Source organism: Trichechus manatus, unplaced genomic scaffold (genome assembly GCF_000243295.1).
Source record: "Trichechus manatus latirostris isolate Lorelei unplaced genomic scaffold, TriManLat1.0 scaffold00195, whole genome shotgun sequence".
NCBI lineage: Eukaryota > Metazoa > Chordata > Mammalia > Sirenia > Trichechidae > Trichechus > Trichechus manatus.
The window spans coordinates 1,917,442-1,934,512 of NW_004444131.1; positions in this window are offsets into that span (position 1 = coordinate 1,917,442).

Sequence of the window (17,071 nt, forward strand, 5' to 3'; positions counted from 1 at the left end):
GATGCTGGAATAAATAATATGCTATTAAACTCACATCTCTGCTTTCTGCCTAAGAATATAATGAGAAAAAAAAAAAGAGAAGCTTGCACCGTTACATTATTCACAGAGGAATGTAAGTGGTAAACATGAAGACGTATTCAGGGTGACCCAATAGAGGAAGCCCACATATCACTATCCTCTCACCATCCGTATCAATGTATTAAGGAATCTGAAGATTATATATTGAGTGGGCTCTATGAAAGATATAAATAAATGAGCAATCCTAATTTAATTTCAATGCCATCACTACAACATAAGTGTCCAGGTTTGGAGAATGAAATCAATTTCTTTCTGAGGGATGTACTACAACAACGGAGCTTTCATATGTCCGGTCATTCATTCATTCATTCATTCATCCTACAATGAATACATACTAATTAATTACTATGTACAAAACACAGAAGTACAAAATCTAGAAAAAACCAAGAAAGCACTATTGCTTATATTTTATGGGTTGTGACAAATGTGGTTAGAAATGGAATATTCTATTGTCATTAAAGTTTCCTGTCTTAATTTGCCTATCTTTAATATGGGCCTGCTGCAAAATTCAGTTAACCCAGCTCCCAGTATATCTGAATACAGAGCTTTCTAACCTGGCACACAGCTGCACTTCATGAAAATAACATGAGATGATTGAACTTCATGGTCCTGTACCTTTTGGTTTATAGAAGATATGCATGGCCTTGGCTTCCTTACGTACCCTTCGCCTTTGATTCATCCATTCAATCATTCATCAAACGTATGACCATCTCCTGTCAAGCACCAGAATATGCATGGCTCTGGGGATGCAAAGATGAATAAGGCAGAATCTTTGCTTTTAAGGGGCTTACCATCCAGTGGGATGACAAGAAGACAAACACATCCTTGCACAAACTGTCAGAGTGCTGGATAGCCTGGAGACCATGGGATTCACAGGAGAAAACACCACAGAAGGGCCGGGACAGTTTCAGGAAATGCTTCGTCAAGTTGACAACTCTTGTGCTGAATTTGAATGACAAGTAGGCGTGTGGGGTAAGAAAGGAGGAATATGTTTTAGGTGAAGGGAGTCATGGGAACTGTGAGAGAGACGTGTGAAGAAACAGCTTGGCATATTTGGGGAATGGTAAGTGTCTGGTCAGCCAAGTAGATGGATGGGTCCAGAGTGGGTGGGCAGAAGAAGACTGGAGAAGTGTGAGACAGAAGGCAGGAAATTCTACTGGGGTGAGGGGTGACTTTCACCACAATAGCAGCATTGTGCCCATTGTAATAGGTAGATTGAGAAGTGGATATGGGTGAGAGGAGGCAATCATTGTCCACTGAAAATTTCATTATGCTACAATAGCTAGTTTCCTTTCCAGCTAAACCAGTTGCTGTAGAGTTGATCCCAACTCATGGAGATCCCATGTGTGTCAGAGTAGAACTGTGCTCCATAGGGTTTTCAATGGCTGATTTTTTGGAAGTAGATCACCAGGCGTTTCTTCTGAGGCACCTCTGGGTGGATTTGAACCACCAACCTTTCAATTAGCAGCCAAATGTGTTAACTGTTTGCACCATCTAGGGATTGCCACAGCCTCCTTTTCATACAACAAAATTCGAGTCTACATTTCTTGACGGCTTTTTAAAAATTATGGATTTAGAAAGAAATATGGAGAACCTGGGATATAACTCTGAGGGTGCTATTTAAAGTGAGTCTAAAGTGGAAACCCTGGTGACATAGTGGTTAAGAGTTCAGCTGCTAACCAAAAGGTCAGCAGTTCAAATCCACCAGGAGCTCCTATGGGGCAGTTCTACTCTGTCCTACAGGGTTGCTATGAATCAGAATCAGCTCGACGGCAACAGGTTTGGCTATTTGGTAAGTGTATTGATGAATGCATTGGAACATTTCAAGAAATTGTTTAAATAAAATGACTACAGTTTTCAAAATAATTAACCTAACAATTTTATTCTGCAAATTAGAGTTCTTTTTATAATTTACCAAATTAACATGGATTTTTTTTTTTTTTTAAATTTGGGGTTGACCACCTTGTAACAAATCAGATGGAAAATGCTTTTAAATCTTGAAACAAAGACTGTCGATAAGTGTACACAGAAGAATAAAGCCATATATATTTCATGTATCTCTGTTACTATATATACGCTATTTATGTATAAATATGCCAAGAGAGAGAATATATATATTGTGTACATATACATATTCACCCATCTATTTTGGGGACATTGGTGGTTCAGTGGTAGAATTCTTACCTTCCATGCAGGAGACCTGGGTTCAATTTCCAGCCAATGCACCACATGCGCAGTATCCACCTGTCAGTGGAGACTTGTGTGTTGCTATGATGCTGAACAGATTTCAAGTGGAGCTTCTAGACTAAGATGGACTAGGAAGAAAGGTCTGGTGATCTACTTCTAAAATTCAGCCAGTGAAAATTCTATGGATCACAATGGTTCAGTCTGCAACTGATTATGGGGATGGTGCAGGATTGAGCAGCATTCCTTTTCATTGTGCATGGGGTCATCATGAGTGGAGGGTCAACTTAAGGGCAGCTGACAACAACAATCTATTTTTACACTCACTAGTCTCCTGGGTGGCACAAACAGTTTGTGCTCCGCTCCTAACCTAAAAGTTGGCAATTCAAACCCACCTAGTGACTCTGCAGAAGAAAGGCCTTGTGATCTTCTTCCATAAAGATTACAGTCAAGAAAACCCTATGGAGCAGTTCTCCTCTGTAACTCATGGGGTCACCACGAGTCAGAATCAACTTGAGAGCAATGAGTTTTTGCAGTCTCCTTTTAAAACTAATAATGCTACCCAAATCGATAAAACAAGTAAGCTTTATAATCCAATTCTAGCTTGCATTAAAACCATTGGATCAAACAAGTCAAGCAAGGCTTTGTTTATGTACGATGTACAGAAGGAGCAGTTGAAAACCCTACAGCCTTCCCCCACCCCACACACACATATCTCATGATATACCTACACATTAGCATCACTTAGGATATTTTCATATCCAAATTTACTTGGGATAGTTGGTCTGGGTCTGTACCATAAATAAGATTTCACAAGAGGGCCGCAAATAGTAGATGTAGATATGATCCGCCATTTTGCTTCATTATGGCTTCCTGCGTGGCTCTATTCTGTGTTGCATGACCTAAGGGAGAGTGAGAGAAAGTGTTTCAGATCAACAGCCCAGATTTCATGCGGTATGCATTCTTTTGCATTTACATTTTTTAAAAAAATGTCCCTTAAGTCTTTTTCAAATATTCATCTTCTGTGTCGCCAACCATACTGTAAGCGCCAAGGATGGCATCTGGAGCTGGACTTGGAACACACCAGGCACGTGACAAACTTCGATTGGCCAGCTGATGTTGCTCAGGCCTGAAGCCTAAAACTATGTTTAGTGAGTCGAGGACAAAGAATAACCTAATACAATTTCTGCTAAACTGAAACTGCTTTTTATGGCAGACTTTTCCCAAAGTATTAAACTCTATCTAGCAGATCAATTTGTTAAGAAGACCTGAGGGAAAATTTTGTAGTTAATTCATTTGGTGGGCACTACTGATTGAAATCAGAGGTACCATAGAATGAACATTCTATTTATCAGCAAAGGCAGATGACAGGAGATATCTGCCTCAAAACTTCCCAAGCTAAAATCACATTTGCTTAGTTTTAGCAACATCTCTGGGATAGCTTGTATTAGATTTACCTGGATGCTGTTAAAAAATGTGGCTTCCTAGGCCTAAACCTAGACTGCTCCAAATAGAATCTTTGGATGTGGGGGCCTGGAATCTACATATGTAGGCAATGTCTTAGGAGGCTCATTTGCATACAGAAGTTTGAGGACAACTGCTATATGGCCTCAAGAGAATGATTTCTGGACATAAGAACATATTTGCTTTCTGGAGAGAGTTGGTGCCTGCCTGAAGAAATCACTATCGTCTACCTCTCTGGAAAGATGGGTAACCTTACTGGGTTTCTCCCATCACTGCACACATCAGCCAACCACTTGACCTGATTAGGTGTCTTACACTATGTTATGGGTTGTATTGTGTTCTCCGCCACACCCCCCCCCCCAAAAAAAATATATATATATCTTTAAGTACTAATCCCCAGTAACTGAATGTGACTTTATTTGGAAATAGAGTATTTATTCGCAGACGTTAATTAGTCATCATAAAGTCGTACTAGAGTTACATGAGCCATAATCCAATAGGACTGGTAGCCTTATAAGAAGAGACACAGACACACACACACAGACGCAGAGGGAAGAGGATCATGCGAAGATGGAGGTAGAGATTGGAGTTATGCTGGCACAAACTAAGGAAAGCATGGGACCAGCAGAAACTGGAAGACACAAGAAGGATCTTCCCCTAGAGGCTTCAGAGAAAGAATGGCCTTGCCGTTGCCCTGAATTCAGACTCCTACCTTTGAGAACTGTGAGACCGTATGTTTCTGTTGTTTTAAGCTACCCAGCATGTGCTACTTTGTTACGGCAGTCTTACGACACTGATACACACCACATCTTCAGTGGGTTTCAGGGAAGAGTCAAGCAAGTTCTCCAGGGTATTTACCGTCCAGTCTGTTACATCACAAAGCCGAACATTTTTCATTCCTCTTCCCTTTTTTGAAAATACGCAGCGATTGTTAATGTCATTCCGCCCAATGGGATCCTTCTCAACTTTTCCCTAATTACCCTTTACCAGGCCTTACGCTGGAAAATGAGAGTGGTGGCATTTACCAATGTGACCGGGGTGGGGGGGTGTTGGGGGACTAGGGAGTGGTGAGTTTAATTAATTGAGATTTCTAGAGTGCCAGTTTTTGTATCCGCATTCGATATTACTATTTATTTGTAATGCTATTTGAGAACTTTCTCCATAATGGGAAAAAATTACAAACATCCATTTAATTTCTCAGAGTACTTGAGAGTAAAAAGCCAGCTAAAGGAGAGAGAAAATTACTGGCAGCCTTTACTATAATAACCACCGGCATGGAAATGAAATAAGAATATATTAGCGGCAGGTGGAAGGTTATCTGAGGCGTCTAAATGGGCCTGTTGCTGAAATACTCACGGCTGGCACGAGTCGAAAACCAGACATTTGAACCCTACCACTGTTTCCTCTCACGCAGTAAGCCCAAAAGCCCAGAAACACCAAGTACGTGTAGATGTCAGAGACAATAAATATTTTTTCCAGTTAATGGGCTTCATGAATACATAGAAATTTAAGTTAACGCAATTATCTAATTTCAAATCACCACTTGCTAATTTACTAATTCATTAACTCAAGGAAACGGCCTTCTGCGTGAGCCTGGCCTCCTGACAGAACACTTGCGTTTTGGCAGGGATTTATTTTCAAAAACACCAGCGACAGAAATCATGAGATATTTTTGAAGAATAATAAAAAATGGATTAAAGGGAATAGAAATAATTTATCATGTGCAGATGTGCAGAAAGAAAAGACGGTGCTTTCGCACCCCAGTTTTATAAACACAAAATTAAGGTGAAGGCATCTCACCCAATCACCAATTTGTGAAAATGGGGACCTCGGTGTCTGAAGAGCTATGAGGTATACTAACTTTCATAAAAATCACACGATCAAAGGAATAATCAGGAAGTTCCCCTTCTGACTAAACAAACCCAGACCTCGCAACCTTGATGAGGAGGAAAGGCGAGAGAAATCTGGCAGATTCTTTGTTGAAGTCCAAAGACTTCACACATCAGTGCCTCTCTAAGGAGGTTCCCAGCTGCCTGATGACTTGAAAGCCCTTTGCAAGTTTCACTCTGTAGGAAAGACGTACAGATTGAAGTTTGCTTTGCAGCTTCTAGAATCTTCCAAGGAGGAAAACATTTCTGAAGAATATTTTGCAAGTGCTTTCCTGGGTCTGAAAAGTAAATGAATTCCCCCATGAATCCTACTTTCATAGAGGGCTAAAAGATTTTATTTGAGGTATTTTCTTTAAAAACAGACAGGGAAATGTGTCATGTATTTTAGAAAGACTTACAATCAAAAATTACTTTTTTTGCCATTTTGTGACTTGTTTTTCACACTCTTAAAGGTGCCCTTTGATCTACAGAAGTTTTTTTAATGCAGTCCAATTTGTTAAGCTTTCCCTTTATAGCTAGTGCTTTTTCTGTCCTGTTTGTTAAAAAAAATCTTTCATAACCTTAAGGAGATAAAAATAGTCTCTTGCACCATATTGGAGCCCTGGTGGCTCAGTAGTTAAGTGTTTGGCTGCTAACCAAAAGGCCAGCAGTTTGAATCCACCAGCAACTCCTTGGCAGCCCTGTGGGGCAGTTCTAGTCTGTCCTATAGGGTTGCTATGAGTTGGAAATGACTTGACGGCAGTGGGATTTTTTTTTTTTTTAATACTGCATTATCTTTTTTTTTAATTGTAGTAGAAATATGTATAACAAAACATTTGAAAAATCAACAATTTCTACATGTGTAACTCAGTGAGTTGATTACATACCTCATATTGTGCAACCATTACCACTATCCTTTTCCAAATTATTACATCGTCATTAACACAAACTCAGCGTCCCCTAAAGAATAACCGTCTTTCACCCCCATCCCCACCCTCCGCCCTCGCAGGTAACCACTAACAAGTTTTGGTCTCTATCAACAGCAGCTAACAACCAGTTGCTGTCAAGTAGATTCTGACTCATGGCAACGCCATGTGTGTCAGAGTAGAACTGTGCTCCATAGGGTTTTCCTTTTTCCTGTGGGTGGGATCATACAGTATTTGTCCTCTTGTGACTGACTTATTTCACTCAGCATAATGTTTTCAAGGTTCATCTGGTTCATCACGATATATTATCTTTTAAAAGCACTACTCTTTTGGCTTTTACACAAGTCAAGAACCCACTTGGAATTGATTAATTTTCAATATAGATATTCATTTGCCCCAGCACTGTTAAAAAGACTGTGCTTTTTCCATTGTTTTGCAATATCCCATTTGCTCTATATCAAGTGTCCATATACATGGGGGTGTATTTCTGGATTTTCTATCCTGTTCCACTGATTTGTTTATTTATCCTTGTACCAATATCTCAGTGTCTTATCTACTGAAGTTTCTAATGAACCTTGATCTCTGGCAAAGCAAGTCCTCCTTTCTGTTCTTTTTCTAATTCAAGAGTTATCTTGGTTGTTATTTACCTTTTGCTTTTCCATATATACTGTATAATCAGTTTTCCCAATTCCACGAAGTAAAAGGAAAAAAAAAAAACTATTGATATTGTGACTGGGATTGCATTGAATCTATCAGATAGTTTGGGGTGAATTTACATATTTTCAATATTACTCTTCCAATACATGAATACTCTGTTATATCTCTATTTAGTTAGGTCTTCTTTAATTCTTCTCAATTATATGTTACAGTTTTCTTTGTAAGGTCCTGCATATATTCTGTTTAGATGTATTCCTGTGCATTTGACAATTATTGCCACTGTTGTAAATGCAGCACATAAACACAGCAAAATATATGTTTTACATACAGAATATATAAAGAACACCCCAAGTGAAAATGAAAGAGAGAAAAAGCCCTATAGAAATCTGGTCAAGACATTTGAACAGAACTTCATAAGAGAGGCTCTCTGAATAGTAAATAAAATCACAAAAGGTGCTGTGATCTCATTAATTACCAGGGAAAAGAAAATGAAAACTACAATGAAATAGCACCACTACCCCAAATGGCTAAAATTAAAAAGACTGACAATAGCAAATGTTGGCAAGGACGTGAAGCATTGGAGAACTCTCACGCGCTGCTGGTGAGGTGTAAAGCTACTTTAGAGAACAGTTGGGTATTTACTAAAGTTGATGATACTTTTATGATGATATGCAATGCCCCTGCAGTTTTATCCTAGAGAATACCCTAGAGAAATATGTGTATTCATCCTCCAGGATACATCTACAAGAATGTTCATAGCAACATTTTTATAATAACCAAACATAGGAAAAAACTCAAATGTCTATGGACAGGAGACTGGATAGTTACTTAAGGGTTACATTGAGTCAGTTCCAACTTACAGTGCCCCTATAGGACAGAGTAGAACTGCCCCATACGGCTTCCAAGGCTGTAATCTTAATGGGAGCAGACTGCCACATCTTTCTTCAGGGGACCAGATGATGGATTCAAACCACCAACTTTTTGGTTAGCAGATGAGCGCTTAATAACAGTGCCACCAGGGCTCCTTCCAAAACCAAAAAAAAAAAAAAAAATGCCATCAAGATGAATCCAACTCATAGCGACCCTGTAGGACAGAGTAGAACTACCTCCTAGGATTTCCAAGGGACAGCTGGTAGATTCGAACTGCCAACCTTTTGGTTAGCAGCCAAGCTCTTAACCGCTGTGCCACCAGGGCTCCTTATGGATAGATAAATTATAGTAAATCCAAAAAGTGGAATACTCTCCAAGAATAAAAACACACAACAGCCAGATAAATCTCACGAACATAATGTTGAGTGGCAGGGCCAGACAGGATTAAATATTATATGATTTCATTTATATCAAATTCAAGGAAGAGGCAAAACTAGCGTTCAGTGATACATACTCTGGTGGTAGCAGTTCAAAGGAAGGCAAGGTGGTACATACCACAAAATATCAGTCTGGAAGCAGGGGGAGCTTGCACCTAGGAGGGACAGCCAGAGGGTTTCTGGGGGTATGGTCATGACCTCAGGGGTTTCAAAGGGTAGAGCCATGGCCTCTGGTGTTTCTAAGGGTGGAGTTGCCACTCAGATGGAATAGGGGAATGCTGCACCTAAAGCCAAAGGAGCAGAGTTGCTGTCCCAGTGGGCCTGGAAGGTGGAGCTGAAGCCCAAGGCAGGAGGGGCCTCCACTCTGAATCTGGAGAGTGTGGCCAATACCTAGAGTCTGGAGGGCAGGGCCATTGTGTAAATTGTCTTAGAGAACAGAAGATTATTTTCAAAGCCTTGAGGGCTAACGTAATGTGTTCTGCTGACTTGCTTGGTGCCTGTTATCCCTGCTTTTCCTCCAGTTTCTCCCATTTGTAATGGAAATGTCTAGCTTGTGCCTGTTCTGCAATTGTACCTATGGAAGCCGATAATTTGTATTCTAGATTTCACAGATAAAGAGGAAATTTTTTTAGATTTTGGACTTGGAGTTAAGACTTTTACTATGATATGATGGGGTGAATATGTTTTGCATGTTGCAAGGATATGATTTTTTGGGGGCCAAAGGGTGGAATGTCAAGGATTGCATTATGTTCCCCCCCAAAAAATGTGTGTATCAGTTTGGCTAGGCCATGATTCCCAGTATTGTGTGGTTGTCCTCCACTTTGTGATTGTAATTTTATGTTAAAGAAGGTTAAGCTGGCATTGTAACACCCTTACTAAGGTCACATCCCTGATCCAATGTAAAGGGAGTTTCCCTGGGGTGTAGCCTGCACCACCTTTTATCTTACAAGAGATAAAAGGAAAAGGAAGCCAGCAGAGAGTGGGGACCTCATACCACCAAGAAAGCAGTGCCAGGAGCACAGCGCGTCTTTTGAACCCGGGGTCCCTGCACGGAGAAGCTCCTAGTCCAGGGGAAGATTGATGAGAAAGCCAAGAGAGAGAAAGCCTTCCCCTGGAGCTGATGCCCTGAATTTGGACTTTTAGCCTACTTTACTGTGAAGAAATAAATTTCTCTTTGTTAAAACCATCCACTTGTGATATTTCTGTTATAGCAGCACTAGATGACTAAGACAGGGGGTGTTGGCAATGTTCTCTTTTTTGAACTGGGTGATGGTTACAAAGGTATTTATTCAAGAATACTTGATTAAGCTGTGCATTTATGTTTTGTGTACTTTTTGGTATGTGGTTAGACTATAAAATATTGACAATAAATAAGATTGTTTTAAATTTCAGTTTAAAAATTTAGAAAATGTTGCATATACATTCTATAAATTTTGTGGATTGTGTCTGCGTGAGTAAATACAGCATAGAGATTTTACATTGGCAAATTATTTCAAATTTTCAGTGACTAATTTACCAGTTAAATGAAATGAATAAGGAAAAAACTTTACAACACGAACCTCTTGATTATAATGCTTAACTTTGAAATGTCTGTTTTCAGCACCATAGTATGTATATCCATATATACTTGGTTATAAGTATATGCCCATAAAAATATTTAAGGATTCATACTTCCAGCAGGATGATTATTTAGCAATTTTGATAATGAGGTTTTTCTCCTGGGAGAGGACGTGTCCAATTACATTCTATTTTGCATTTTCAGTTGGGTTCTCTCCTGGTTTTTGAATTTGTAAACATTTAGATGATATGAATGTAATCTCCCATAAAACTGTTAGATAACTTTTCTGTGACTAGGAATCACCAGAGATTATTACATCTTTTTAGTGGCTAAAATAAGATGTCTTATGGCCTTCATAAATAACGAGAAATGATTAAACAGAGTAGATCTGTATTAGTAATCCATGACATGGCCTGAGTTTGTAATATATTCTCACCATTTTTAGTAGGGCGCTCACATTGTTTTCCACCCCCACATATCTCTTGTAATACATCTCTGACTCACAGAAAGATTACTCACTGAGCAGTGTTATTTCAAGTAGTGATCGAATGTTAGCTGGTACTTCAGTAGATGCTCAACAACCATTTGTTGAAGAAAGAGAGGAGAGAGAAGAAGAAACAGGTTAAGAAGGATGAAAAGAAAGAGTAAAAAATGGCTATAAGACAAAATTAAAGAATAAAGAATGAATGAATAAAACACTAGATGGATGGAAGAAAGAAAAAAATGAATGAATGGCTAAAAGAATTAATGCACAGATGAAAAATAAAGATGAATAAAAGAATTAGTGACTGTTTAACATCAATGGATAAATGAGTAAATGAATGAAGAAAATAAATAATAACAGAAGTGAATGAATGAAAAATGGGTTGATGAATGAAAAATAAAGAGTGAGTGACAGAAAGATAGATTGATAAGTGCATAAAGAATGAAAATGAGTAAATGACAGGATACATAAATGAAACAAATGAAAGGATATATGAGTGCATGAATGAAAAATTGAGTGAATGAGTATATGAAAGAATGAGAACCAAAAGGATTAGGCTGATGCCTTCATTTTACACAAGTGGAACCAGGGTTGGCAAGATTAAGCGATTTGCTCGTGATGGAGTAAACTAGAATTTAGCTTTCCTGGATATGAGCCTTGTACCCTTTCAACAGCATGGTTTAGCCTGGGTTTCCCTGAGAGGAAAGCCTGAAACAGTACTTTTAAGCAGGTAGTTTATTTTGGAGGTAATCGAGGGAGCAGTAGAGATGCAGGGAGAATGAGACAGGGAAGCTGAAAGGGCCAATATAAGAGTGTGTTGCTGAGGTTACCACTGTAGGCAACGGGGATGTGGAGAAAGTCACGGGGAACTCCCCTCCCAGAATTGTCCACCCCAAGGATGGGAGGCAGAAACATTCATCCCTCAGTGCCCAATCTCCTTTGTTTGAGGGTGGCTCCCAAGGACATTAACTCCAGGCTTCACATGTACACTAGGGAGAGGGCTCTCAAACAGGTGTCGAAGGGACGGAAATGTAGAAAGAAGACTGTTTGGGAGGCAAAACGCTGATAATTGGAAGTGAATTAAAGCCCGTGTTGAACTCTCCACCCAGTTACCAGTTGTCATCGAGTTGATTCAACTCAGTGACCCCAAGTGTTTTAGAATAGAACTGTGCTCCACAGGGTTTTCAATGGCTGATTTTTGGAAGCTGATCACCAGGCCTTTCTTCTCAGACACCTCTGGGTGGACTCAAACCTCCAACCTTTCAGTTAGCAACCAACCATGTTAACCATTTGCATCACCCAGGGAGGTGAGGTTGAGCATCAGAGCATCTGGCATACTCCAGTGTACTGATTTGTTTTAGGAAAGTTCTAGAAGGTGATAGAAAAAAGTTAGGAAAAGGAAGATGACTAAAACAATTCTGATTTAGTTGTGTGGCTCATTAACACAAACCCAGCAGAAAAATAAAATCAAGTTGAAACTTCCGTCTTCTCTAGGCTCCAGGCACTTTACAAACCCGGTAATAAATCCTAGTACTAGTAAGAGATTATTAGAGGTATAAGAGTTACTTTTATTTTTCTGATAAATTAGCCTTTCTTTCAACTCATAGCAATTGTCAACTCTGAAACAGAAAGGGGAAGGGATGCTTCTTTTTTTTTAAATATAACAGTATGAATATATATATATATATATATATATATATACGACTATGTGTAGAAACAATAAGGAAATAGGGAAACTATTACCCCTGTTGAAAAGCACTTTGACTCTGAACAAGGTGGTAGATTGTATAGGTAAAGCCCTCACTGCATGAATTGCTTCTTGTCTTTCCATTTATCACATGTTAGGGCACTCCCAGGCTACAGCTTCAACTTGGAATGTAGCCGTTTTTCTAGTCTCAGCACTGATAATGCTGAGGTCAGAACCTGTCCATTTGCACATGCTTGGAGTGGGAACTGAAAAAAGCATCAACTATTTACTGATGTTTTCCTTAAAACCAACCCAAAACCAAACCCATTGCCATCAAGTCGATTCCGACTCATAGTGACCCTAGAGGACAGAGTAGAACTGCCACACAGGGTTTCCAAGGAGCAGCTGGTGGATAAAAGCCCACCCTAATTCCACTTTTCCTCAGGGTTCCCCCAATCATCTCTCCATGATATCTCCTTGAGCCTCCTAACATGTCTTCACCAGGTAAGAGCCAGTGCTGACGTTATTACTCTTCCTCAGGAAATTTGACCTAAAGTCATTCCATTCCCAAGGCTCCCCTTGCCAGAAGGGCCAAACTGATAAACTAGGTCAGACTAAGGCATTTAAGTCTGGTCATGGCTAAACAGGCCTCCTTCCAAAGTAGTGTTTACATTTTAACAGGAACTTTGGTATTGGAATCCCAAGTAATAACTAACATGGAAATTGCTGATACTGTGGCAGGGCCAAAGAGGGAGTATCTGGAGGTCATGAAAGACGTTGTCTCAATTGTCTATCTATGAGATAAGTCTAGGCCAACAATTATGCCCCAAATGCTTCTTTCTCTGTGAAAATTTTCTCCTCCTTTATTCCTTATCTCAGTAAGGAGCACCACCACCAATCCAGTTGACCAGCCTACAATCTTGAACGTCAATCTACACGCTCTCCTTTCCCTAACCTTTTCCCATGCAAATTCTGTCAATTCTCATGCTTGATCATTTTTCACAGTTGTATGTTTCTTTCCTTCAATGACTCTAATTTAGGTTTCCAGTGAGATCTTTCAGCAACTTATGTTTGACTAGGACTCTACTTGCTTAAGATCCTTCACTTATTTCCTATTGCCCTTAAAGTCTACATTCTCTTTAACATGACATGTCTACTTTCCAACCTGGTCTTTTGCCACACTTTCCCACTTTGGAGAATATACTATGCTCTCTCTTGGCTCTGGATTTTCCCACATACTATTTCTCCTGCAGAGAATATTTCTTTTCTTCTCCTTCTCCTAAATATATTGAAAGCTGACTTCCGGGAAACATGGCACTATAGACAGAAGCACCATGCCATCCCTCCATAGCAAAGATCTGAAAAACTAAGCCAAACAGAGAAAATGTCAATCCTGAAACCCTAAGCCTCAAATGAAGAGATAAAGAACTCAGCCAAGCACCAAACAGAATAAGAAAATGACAGAGAACAGAGAGCGAGGAGAGAGACATGCAGAGGTCCCCTATCAGCTACCACAGCACGGATCTGCCATCTTGGACTCCTATCAGAGTTCGGTGAATGGGGGTATGGAAAAGCAGCTTCACGGAGCTTCCAGCAGGAGACCCAACAACCGGTAATCAGTGATATACACTTTCCCACCCCCCTCACCCTTCTTCACCCCCACTTGGCCTCCTCCAAAGTCTATTGGCCAGGAAGGACCAGCTTCACCCTGGAGCCCGTTGGATTCCACCCACCCGCACTGGTCAGCTCCCTGAGTGCCATTTGTTGGCTGCTGGTGTTGCTTTTTTCTGCTTCTTTTTATTTCTTCCATATCTCTCACCAGTTCCCCCTCCTTTCTCTCAAATACCTGGCTCCGTGAGCCACCTTTGCTTTTTCCTGAAAGGCTGTGAAACACTGCTCGAATGTGAGACTGCTTCCCAGCCGGTGCTGCTGCACTGGTGGGATCCCAGGGCTTTTGTTTGTTTGTTTTCTTTTTCTTTTCTCGAATTGGGAGCCCATTCTAGCCGGGTGGTACTGCACGGCATGGGACCTACCCTCTCAGTTTGCACAGACATGCAGAGGGGTCCCTGACGGCATTTCTTTTTTCTTTGTTTTTGTGTTTTCTGTTTGTGGGTTTATTTTCCTGTTCTCTTTTTTATTTGTTTGTTTTGTTATGTTTTCTGTCTTTTTCCCTTTTTGTCTTTCTTTGTTACTCAGTTTCTCGTCTATCTATACTTTACCTTCTCTTCCTGTCTCTTGAATACCTGGCACTGAGTGACACGTCTACCCTTTCTAGCCAAGCTATACTACACGGGCTGGGAGAAACTTGCCCAAACCTTGCAGCCACACGGTGGGATCCCTGGGGGCTTTTCTTTTCTTTTTGTTTTTTCTTTCTAATTTTTATTTATTCATTTTTCTTTTCATTTTTTCTTCTTCTTCCCCTTTTTGTTTTTCTCCATTTCTCAATCTCTCATCTCTCCACTCCAACATCAAGCTCCCTTAGCAATTTTTTGTTTGTTGGTATGTTTTTGGCTCCTGTTCTTCTCTCCTCTCCTCTTTCCCATACCCATCTTAGCTCCATACTTCACAATCTCCCCCCCTCCATCCTGCTTACCTGCACCATACACTGAACCTCACACTGCCAAGCAGCACAGGCACAGCCTACCAGAACCTGCCCTGCAGTGATTCCTGGCCCACTGTGTTGGCCATAGTATGTGCCACAAACAACCCATCCCAGAAACTGCTCTTCAGCTAGATTTGCCTTGCTGTACCATATCTAAGCAACTGACCCTTCCAATTGGAGAAGGAGGCAAAAAGTATCATGCCCACAGATGAGCAAACAACAAGGAAGACACAGCCCGCCTGCTCAAACATAACCAAATAAAACAAAAAAGAAGGATGAAACAAAGAAATCTACAATTAATAAACAAGAAAAATAACTACAGAATACTCTGAAGACAGCAGACAATATCAAAACATTTAGAAAAACAGAACAAGATGGTTCCAGTAGGCATCCAAAATAAAACACCAGATGACTTTCCAGTAGAACAAAAGGCACTAGAACTACCTGATAGGGAATTCAAATCTCTAATATTCAGAGCTATCCAAGAGTTGAAGCAAAAAGCACACAAAAATGAGGAAAAAATAGATAAATTCATGGAAAAGGCATACAAATTCATAGAAAATACTGACAAAGAAATGGAAGAATTCAGAAAATAATGCAGGAACAAAATGTCAAAATAAAGTCAAAACTAGAAATCATACAAAAACAGCAATTAGAAATCCAAAAGATAAACAACAAGATATCAGAAATGGACGGTGTCATAGAAGGGCTGAGGAGCAGGTTTGAAACAGTGGAAGACAGGATCAGTGAAACTGAAGACAAACTCTATACAACACTGTTTGAAGAAAAATCAGAAAAAAGAATGAAGAAAAATGAAGAGACCCTGAGAATTATGTGGGATACAATCAAAAGCAAAAATTAGCAAGTGATCAGGGTTCCAGAACAGAGGGAGAAAATAGAAAACACAGAGAAGATCACTGAAGAACTGCTGACAAAAAACTTCCCCAATATCATGAAAGATGAAAAGCTGGCCATCCAAGAAGCTCAACGAACCCCATATAGGATAGACCCCATAAGAAAATCACCAAGGCATATCATAATTACACTCACCAAAACCAAAGACAAAGAATCCTGAGAGCAGCTAGAGAAAAACAAAAGTCACATACAGAGGAGAAACAATAAGACTAAGCTCAGAATATTCATATACCATATATATATATTCTTATATTCAGAAACCATGCAGGCAAGAAGGCAATGGGATGCCATATATAAAACCTTGAAAGAAAAAAATTGCCAGCCAAGAATAATATATCCTGCAAAACTCTCATTCAAATATGATGGTGAAATTAGGACATTTCCAGAAAAACAGAAATTAAGGGTATCTCAGTGATCTAGTGCTGCTCCAACAGAAATACCACAAGTGGATGGATTTAACAAAGAGAAGTTTATTCTCTGACAGTCCAGTAGGCTACAAGTCCAAATTCAGGGCGTCAGCTACAGGAAAAGGCTCTCTCTCTCTCTCTCTGTCAGCTCTGGAGGAAGGTCCTTGTCATTAGTCTTTCCTTAGTCTGGGAGCATCTCAGCACAGGAACCTCAGGTCCAAAGGATGTGCTCTGCCCCCAGCACTGCTTTTTTGGTGGTATGAGGTTCCCATGCGTCTCTGCTCAATTCTTTCTTTTATATCTCAAAAGAGATTGCATTTAGACACTATATAATCTTGTCAACCTCATCAGTATAACCACATCACAGTGACAGAATTTACACCACATAACGAGATCACATATAATCTCATCATAGTGATAGAGTTTACAACACATAAGGAAATCACATCAGATTACACAATCATACAACACTGGAAATCATGACCCAGCCAAGTTGCTACACACATTTTTTGGGAGACACAATTAAATCCATCACAAAGAGAATACATAAAAACCAAACCAAACTTACAAGAATTATTAAAGGGAGTCCTTTGATCTGAGAACAAACAACATCAGTTCACAGGCTGAATCTATGACGCAGGATCATACCAGCTAGATACCAATCCAGGAAATGAACTCTCAAGGACTATCCAAAACCAAAAGAAATACATCAGGGAATCAGAGAGGTTAATCTGTAAATAACAACAACATCAGAACAATAAAAGAGGAAATAAACGCTGTAGGTATACAAGCTTCCAAAGGAGAGGAAGTCAAGGCGATACCAAATAATAACAGACTGAAGATAAGGGTAAATTTCAAGGTCACCACAAAGAAAGTTAACAAACATACTCATCAAAATAAAGAGGAAAAACATAAAGTCTCAGTAAAAACAAAA